At 38.6% G+C, this 7613-nt stretch overlaps 1 pseudogene; it reads right to left on the reverse strand.

Annotated features, from left to right (window-relative positions):
- Positions 1–654: 654 nt before the first annotated feature.
- On the reverse strand, positions 655–3068 carry LOC129256569 (galactosylceramide sulfotransferase-like; annotated as a pseudogene).
- Between the last annotated feature and the right edge of the window lie 4545 nt (positions 3069–7613).

The following is a 7613-nucleotide window of genomic DNA, read 5'->3' on the forward strand; positions in this document are numbered from 1 at the left end:
CGTCAGTCCGGCAATCAAAAAGGGAGGTGAAACACATAAGTCAAGCTGCCTCCGATGCCGGCTTTAGTCCACTTTCAGCTATGTATTCCACCGCCCATACAGACACAACAGAAAAGCGGGACAAAACCGCTAGCCATCGGCCGGTTATTATAAGGATTGCTGGTCACAAATAAGAAAAAAGGTTTACTATTCATTAGTATCATTATTCATAAATGATCGAATAAGTGAGACGCTAATCATAACACAGAAAGGGGACGAAGGTCTATATTCATAATGAAACAATTGAACAAACTGGTCGCTATTAGTAATGAACAAAGTTCGCTCTTGATAATCAAAGAAAAAAGTCGGGAATCGAAAGAAGAGTCACTCTTCATAATGATAGAATCTTATCAGACTAACAACCCTCTTCTCTTTTTTAATGACAAGTGACCCTCTTGCCCTACAGTGTATTATGAATAGTGGTCCTGACGGTTACTGACCATCCACAGGTACGGATATATATCAACAGTTTTCAATTCTTGCACGAGTAGGTCTAAAAATAAGTACTGCTTGTACATCATCTTACAATGAAAGACATAAAAAAGGTGTTAATTTATACATTTTGTTCACCAGCGATGATATATAAATTATCGTATTCATATCATTACTTAAAATCAATAAATTAATATATAACAAAGTATACGGCTTCAATATATTGGGATATTGCTTTGTTTTTCTTCCTCTCCGTATTTTAGTTGAGTAGTTTATTTCAAATCTGTCCCTTGAATTTCACGGTTGATCATCTTTTCTCCTTGAGTCGTTTCATCAAATTCGGATGCGCGGTTAAGTTTGTGATTCGGCGACCTGAAATTGAAAGGGCGACCTTCTTTCTACTATTTGACCAGTTTGGACGCATAGGACGATGAATATCCCTATGGGTGTCATTGCTAATGGACTTACCGGCTTTCAAGAGAGCTCTGTTGACCATACCTGTCCGAATCAAATTGGTAAAAGCTGTATCGTCCCGAAGCATATCTTTACAGAAGTTCGATGAGTCTGACTTCAAGACAAACTTTTCAACTCTCTTATCTTTGCGATTCCTCTTGCCCGCGCTGACACATTCCTCGCGTGTCTTCTGTTCCAAGCTGTGAAAATAATCCAAATCTTTCTGAAAGTCTGGTCCGTAATCGTTCACCTTTTCCCAGAACGTTTGATTGAAATGCTCATACAACATGGCGTCCCCAGCGCTCCACTCAAGGATGTCCTCCGCCAAGTCCTCAGACACTTTATACCGATGGGTTTTACTTCTAATCCCGTGTGATAAATACAGAATATCCTTGAAGTCCCAACAAAAAAGCTTGCGTAGAATTACCAGAGACTCATCGAAATACTCATTGATCAACATAAAATCAATTTCTTTGGAAAGCTGCTTGATCTTCTCTTGGATTTTATCTTTATTCTCGTCAAATTCATGATCAAATCCAAGGTCGAACAATTGGCCATTCCGAATTCTCCGCCATGAGCTAGCCTGTCGCTCGTAGTACCTTCTTGGATCTAACATGAATGTTCTAAAGGGGTTGGAACCGGGGATCTTTAGATGGTCCCCCACCTCAAAGTAACCGAACACAGATTCGAGTTGTGTGACCGGGTGTCGGATAATCGAAATATATTTGGCATTTGGCACTACCTGGTCCATTTCAGGACGGTTATATCGAGCATGATTGACAAGCATGTCGAAGTCTTGTCGCGTCCTATATGGAATCTGAAAAATCATTGAAGCTTCGAAAAGTTTCACATCACATATGATATGGCCACTTTTTTTCGTCGCAAAACTCAAATTCCGCGAGTAGCCATATCTCTCCAGTATAGATACCAGCGTCGTAGAGCCGGTTTTATGCGTCTTGATATACACTATCCGATTTACTGGCGTTTGACATGTTGTAGATTTGACCGCAGGCAAACTGGTAGGAGGCGGACTGGTAAGAAACTTCTTTTTAACTTTGTTCTGGATCGAAGATGCTAAAAGTCTGCTAAACGATGTATTGGAAATCAATCCATTTGTCCGGTTCCCTGCGGAATCGATCATCCTGTACAAAGGTAGACTGTAAGAACAAAATGAAAACATAGGCAATGACAAAATAGAAATCCAAAGACATAGTGGCTAGAGTAGCAATGACGCACTGAAATACCACGGTACACATATTAACAGGGGATCACGTGTATACCTATACAAGATTGTGAAAGTCGTATCAATAGTAGTATCAGTTGTTTTGATCATCTCTAAAATATAAACCGAGAGTGAGCTGCGTTTCTTGAGATTTTTTTTTTTTTAAACATCATGGGTCTGGAGTCCCTGACCGAGATAACAAATGCACCATGTAAGAAAAAAAGCCGAAATACATATTTATGTTCAAATATAATATTTCGAGAAAAAAACCCTGAATGATTCGATGGCCCGCCAAGAAGTCGCAAAATTTTGGAGCAGCCCACATCATGCATATAAAACCTTATGATTAGTTTATGCTATATTCTAATCTAAAAATTAAAAATAAAAATACTAGGCCCGTGACATTATTTTTATGTTGTTTTTCTTCAATTGCACTGCGAACAGCTGTATGCACGTCATGAAATAGATCTGTACACTGCAAAAACACCGGTGTTGATTTAACACCAGCCCGGAATCTATATATGTCCACACCAGAGAAGTGTTAAACTACACCAGTTTGGTTTCGGTCTAACACCAGATAGGTGTTTATACAACACCAGTTAGTATTAAAACAGCGCCGGTTCGATTCCAAACTGGTGTTGTTTCAATACTTCTCTGGTGTGGACATATATAGATTCCGGTCTGGTGTTTAATCAACACCGGAGTTTTTGCAGTGTATTACCTTTTAGGATCATTGTTGCTATTCATCAGGAAATATTGGTGTAGTAAAGAGAGGTAAAGACACGCAGACATGACGGTGAAGACGGCGGCTAGGTTCCAGTACCTAGAGAAGGACATGCTGACGCAATCTTGAGAGACTTCCTGACTTTGGCATGGTCTCAAACGCAATGGTTCTGTTGAAGAGATATATCATATGAAAAGATAAACATCTTTCTCAAAATGGACATCATCCACACCGGCCGTCCTCCATTCGTATCAAAAGAGTCAAACTCCGTTCATAACCATCAGGCATCAATGAAAAATATATTTGGCATTAAAGACTTTCCGGAAATTTCCCTGTGTTTTGCCACTATACATTTCCAAGTTTTTTCCCAGCCCTGCCGGAAAATTCACTTGTGCGCCACTGGCACTATATTCCCGAGGAATTCGATGAAGTTCCTGCGTTCAAAATGTCACTATAAGCAGTACAGGCATATGCCTTCTCTGAATAAAGAGGCTTTTGAATTTTGTCAATAGCACGTATGCAATCAATAATTCTTAGGTTAATCGCCACAATGAAACATGTGGACACCTTGGTATAGTAACTGTCCAAATCAGAGGTATACGGTCACCACCAAACTTTCATTCATTCATTTATTCATTCAAATAATTAAGCATTTATTTTTTCCCATTTTCACAAAATATCATTTTTTCACTGTGACATATACACAATAATAAACGAAAGTAAATATATAACCGATTTGTCAACAAAAAAGTGGAAGTTTATGGCGGGATACGCCTTTGACACAAGCACTATGCAATTAGACATATGGCCTCAATATGAGAAAGGAAGAAGGGCTAGGAAAGGGCCGAGTAAAGAAAGGAAAGGGTAAAGAAAGGGAAGGGAAATTGTCGAGAGGGGCCCGGGTGTATGTGGGCGGGGAAGTGGGCATGAATTAGTGATCAAAAGAGAGTACAACGAATGTTGGTGTGGAAAGGGACTTAAGCAACAATATCACACAGTTCATATAATCCAACATAAAAAATAAAAAAGAAGCACGTACAAAATGTGGAAAAGAATATTTTATATAGGATGACAAAGGGTCTAATAATTTTCTTCATCATGTACTTAAAGGACAAGTCCACTCCAACAAAAAGTTTATTTGAATACATTTGAATCTCATTTGCATGTTACTCAGTTGTGCATATCACTGTTTTGTGAAAAATAATCGAAATTTTAAAATGTCATAACTTTCTTATTTTACATCCAATTTTGATGAAATTTTCAGTGTTGTGCTAGTTTGATTTTTCTCTATTTATTCAAATCAACATATTTCTGGGGTGGAATTGACCTTTAAGGCTATTTACTGACAACGAATTTCTTATATAATAGTGATGATCATTACACACTTAGGACAGCTCTTTGCATTGCATGATGTACCTATATAACATATTTATGAGTATAAGAGGGTCATGGGTTCGAATCCCAGCCATGGCGGAATTTCCTTCAGCAAGAAATGTATCACCATTGTGCTGCACTCAACCCAGGTGAGGTGAATGGGTACCCGGCAGGATTAATTCCTTGAATGCATGAGCGCTGAAAGGCAGCTCGAGCTAAAGCCGGGGTAATACAAATGATAACATTGCGCCTCGGAATAGAATATTTCTAGATAGATGGCGCTATATAAATGCATATTATTATTACAATTATACAGATATGGTAAAGACATGAATAAACATTTACACATGCGTGTGGGAGTATTTTCACACACTCTCACACCTAATCGTTTATTTATATTCAACAAAAAAGAATAATGCAATCGAGCAAAGCGAACAAGGTACAAAAAAATTAACCATTTTGTTTAATGAAGGAATCTATTCACATGTTGGATTATCATTTTGCTTATCCTATGATAAAAGGACATTGCCAAGGCAGCAGCATAACAGAACACTAAGAAATTCAATTGCAAATATATTCAGGGATTTCTGTTGGAACTTATTTTTTTTTATATATTTAGCAATGGTTTGAAAAAGATTAAAGGTCTGTAGCTCTCCCCTCTAAATAGACATGATAAAAGGTAGGGGAAAAACATCCATCATCAGAGGTTGAGGAGCGAAGTTAAAAGGGGCACTTTGAGAAAAAAAATATACCGGTACTATTTTAAAGCAAATAAAAATAAAAAGATATCGAAATGCTTGTTGGAGCACCCCCGCTTCACAGGGTCATGTACAAATAATTTTTTTGCTTTAAGGTAAAATTTATTTTCTCATGTTTGTATATTTGATACCATTCTCAGTAGCTCATGTGTCACCGGGAGTTGTCCACCTTTATCCACCTCATTGTCCATCTCTATGTCCACCAGGAGCTGGACATAGAGGAACTGAGAAGATCCTGCGTCCAGGACTGAACCTTATGGCCCGTATTCTGAAGTCGGGTTTAACTTAGACCATGGTCTAACTCTGTGCTAAAATTATGGGATGTTTTGGGAGTCAAATGAGCTAATACATTGAACCTCTACTGTTAGAGATTTATGTAACAACTGGCTTTCCATAGTTAAACCACAACTTTAAACCGGGATTTAATTTAAACCCGAGTTCAGAATACGGGCCCATGTCTGTATGTGTCTATGTGTATGTATGGCTTCGCATGTGCTTTTATTTTTATGAATTAAGGTAGATCTAGACTACATTATGTAAGCTAATTCACTCTCCCCTTCCTCGCTCTTTACTCTTCTCCTATAACGAGTCCAAGGCTCAGTCAGGCTCTCCTCTTATGGGCCCCACTCTCATCTTTTCAAGGATTGTATCTCCTAACTCTACCGTTTCTAGACTGTTATTTAATGTTATTCCTCAAACTTATACCCTCCAAACTTTCATCCTCCTTCTCCTATTGTGTTCGCTTTCATGAAGTAACCTAGAATCTACATCTATTCATAGATCTACAAAGTCTAGATCTAAGTAACTTACAACATGTCTTACACAATTTGCCTTAGATATATTAAATAATTACTAGAGTCTAGATCATCTCAGAGTTCTGCATTTATTGTTATTTTGTGGAATTGAAAGTAAACTTGAAATTTGATACTTGAAACATAAGTCTCACCTAGATCTAGGGCCAAGTGCGGAAATCTCTCCCCAAATGTGGGAGGGGAACCAGGCCCAGGGGCTTGAAAATTTGACAAGCAAAAAAAAAAAAAAAAAAAAAGAGTTATCACCCCAAATGTAAGGTCATATCGACCAAAAGAAATTTGACAAGCAAAAAAAAAGGGGGTATTACCCAGAAAGTTGGGACATCTCGTCCTAAAGACATGTTTTATTTCGATTTTGGATTATGTATTTCTTTCCATCATAAAAGACCAAAAATAGTAGGGGGACATTTTTTTTTAATGTCTAGTAGGGGGACATTTGATATTGTGTCCCCCTACTATTTTGGGTAAGGGGGACGCGCCCCCCCCCCCCCTGGGATTTCCGCCCATGTCTAGGGCATATGTGAGTCTTGTTTAAAAATTGTGAATACGGGACGATCCCACGCAGTGCGCGTGCCGTATGGAACAAGGAATATTTTACTGACGCAGTGAGAAGACTGTCCCTGAATTTAAAGCTGGGCACCCTGGCCTAAGGCTAGCGATAGAATTGATCCGGAATACCGTCCGATTAGACGCTGTGCAGTCTTGTATCGAAATTAGTGCCTCCAACAATAGGGTCTAGATCTAGATCTAACTTAGAATTAGTCTAGATGTTGAGAAAAAATACATTCGTTAGAAATGACCCGGCCACTCATTCTAATTTCTATTCTATCTTAGTTTCGTTTAAGTTAGATAATTTAAAAGTTTAATAATTAGATTTAGATCTCTAGACTATCATTAGATGAATATTGGTAGATCTAACGTTAGAATATAACGTAAAGACCAGTAGATTCTAGGTCTAGATCGAACTTAGTAGTAGATCTAACGTTAGTACACTTCCATCTTCTGCTCTGGCATCACGCAGGCACATGTCTTCGCTTCCGTTCCAATCTTATTCCGGTCCGTCCTCTACTGGCTCTAGCTCTTCGTTCTTCCGCCTCACATGACGTCATGTCACTGTCTGACACTGGCCTTGTTAGAATCTAACAAAAGTTAGTCTTATAAATATCATATCTTAAATTAAAATCCACTTACGATGTCACGACCCTCGCAACTACTGTCTGCCGCTCGCCACCGACCTCTCCGAGAATTAATGGCGGATCGAGGAATTGGATACAACTTACAACTTTACCCCTTAGCTAAGTTAGGGATCTACGGTAGATGATGAAAACTGGAACACCTGCACCGCGGCCGCGCGCGCCGCGCCGGCGGCGCCGCACCGCGTGTATCTGTCGATCGATCGACCAGCTTTTGCGTCACGACTATGACAAGCCAAATGCAATGTACAAAGTCGATAAACACTGTTTTTTGCGATACCCTTCGATACACTAAGTCGATAACAGGGGACAAACATTGGTTCTCACCGATAATGTTTATCACTCAATAAACACGGTTTATAGACAAAATTACTATTTTTAAGTTGAAAATAAAATTTTGTGAGTTGACATACATAGTTTTTCTACCGAAAATCCCGAAAACCATCATAACCATTGTTTTCATTCGATAAACACGAGACCCTATTTATGGTAAAATAGTTTTCGATAAAAATTGTTTTTCGGAAATTCCGTTTCCGTCCAATAAACAATGTTATCGAGTAATAAACAATGTTGATAAAGTAAAACAATGTTTATCACTTGATGCAG

The sequence above is a fragment of the Lytechinus pictus genome, chromosome 3 (genome assembly GCF_037042905.1).
Source record: "Lytechinus pictus isolate F3 Inbred chromosome 3, Lp3.0, whole genome shotgun sequence".
NCBI lineage: Eukaryota > Metazoa > Echinodermata > Echinoidea > Temnopleuroida > Toxopneustidae > Lytechinus > Lytechinus pictus.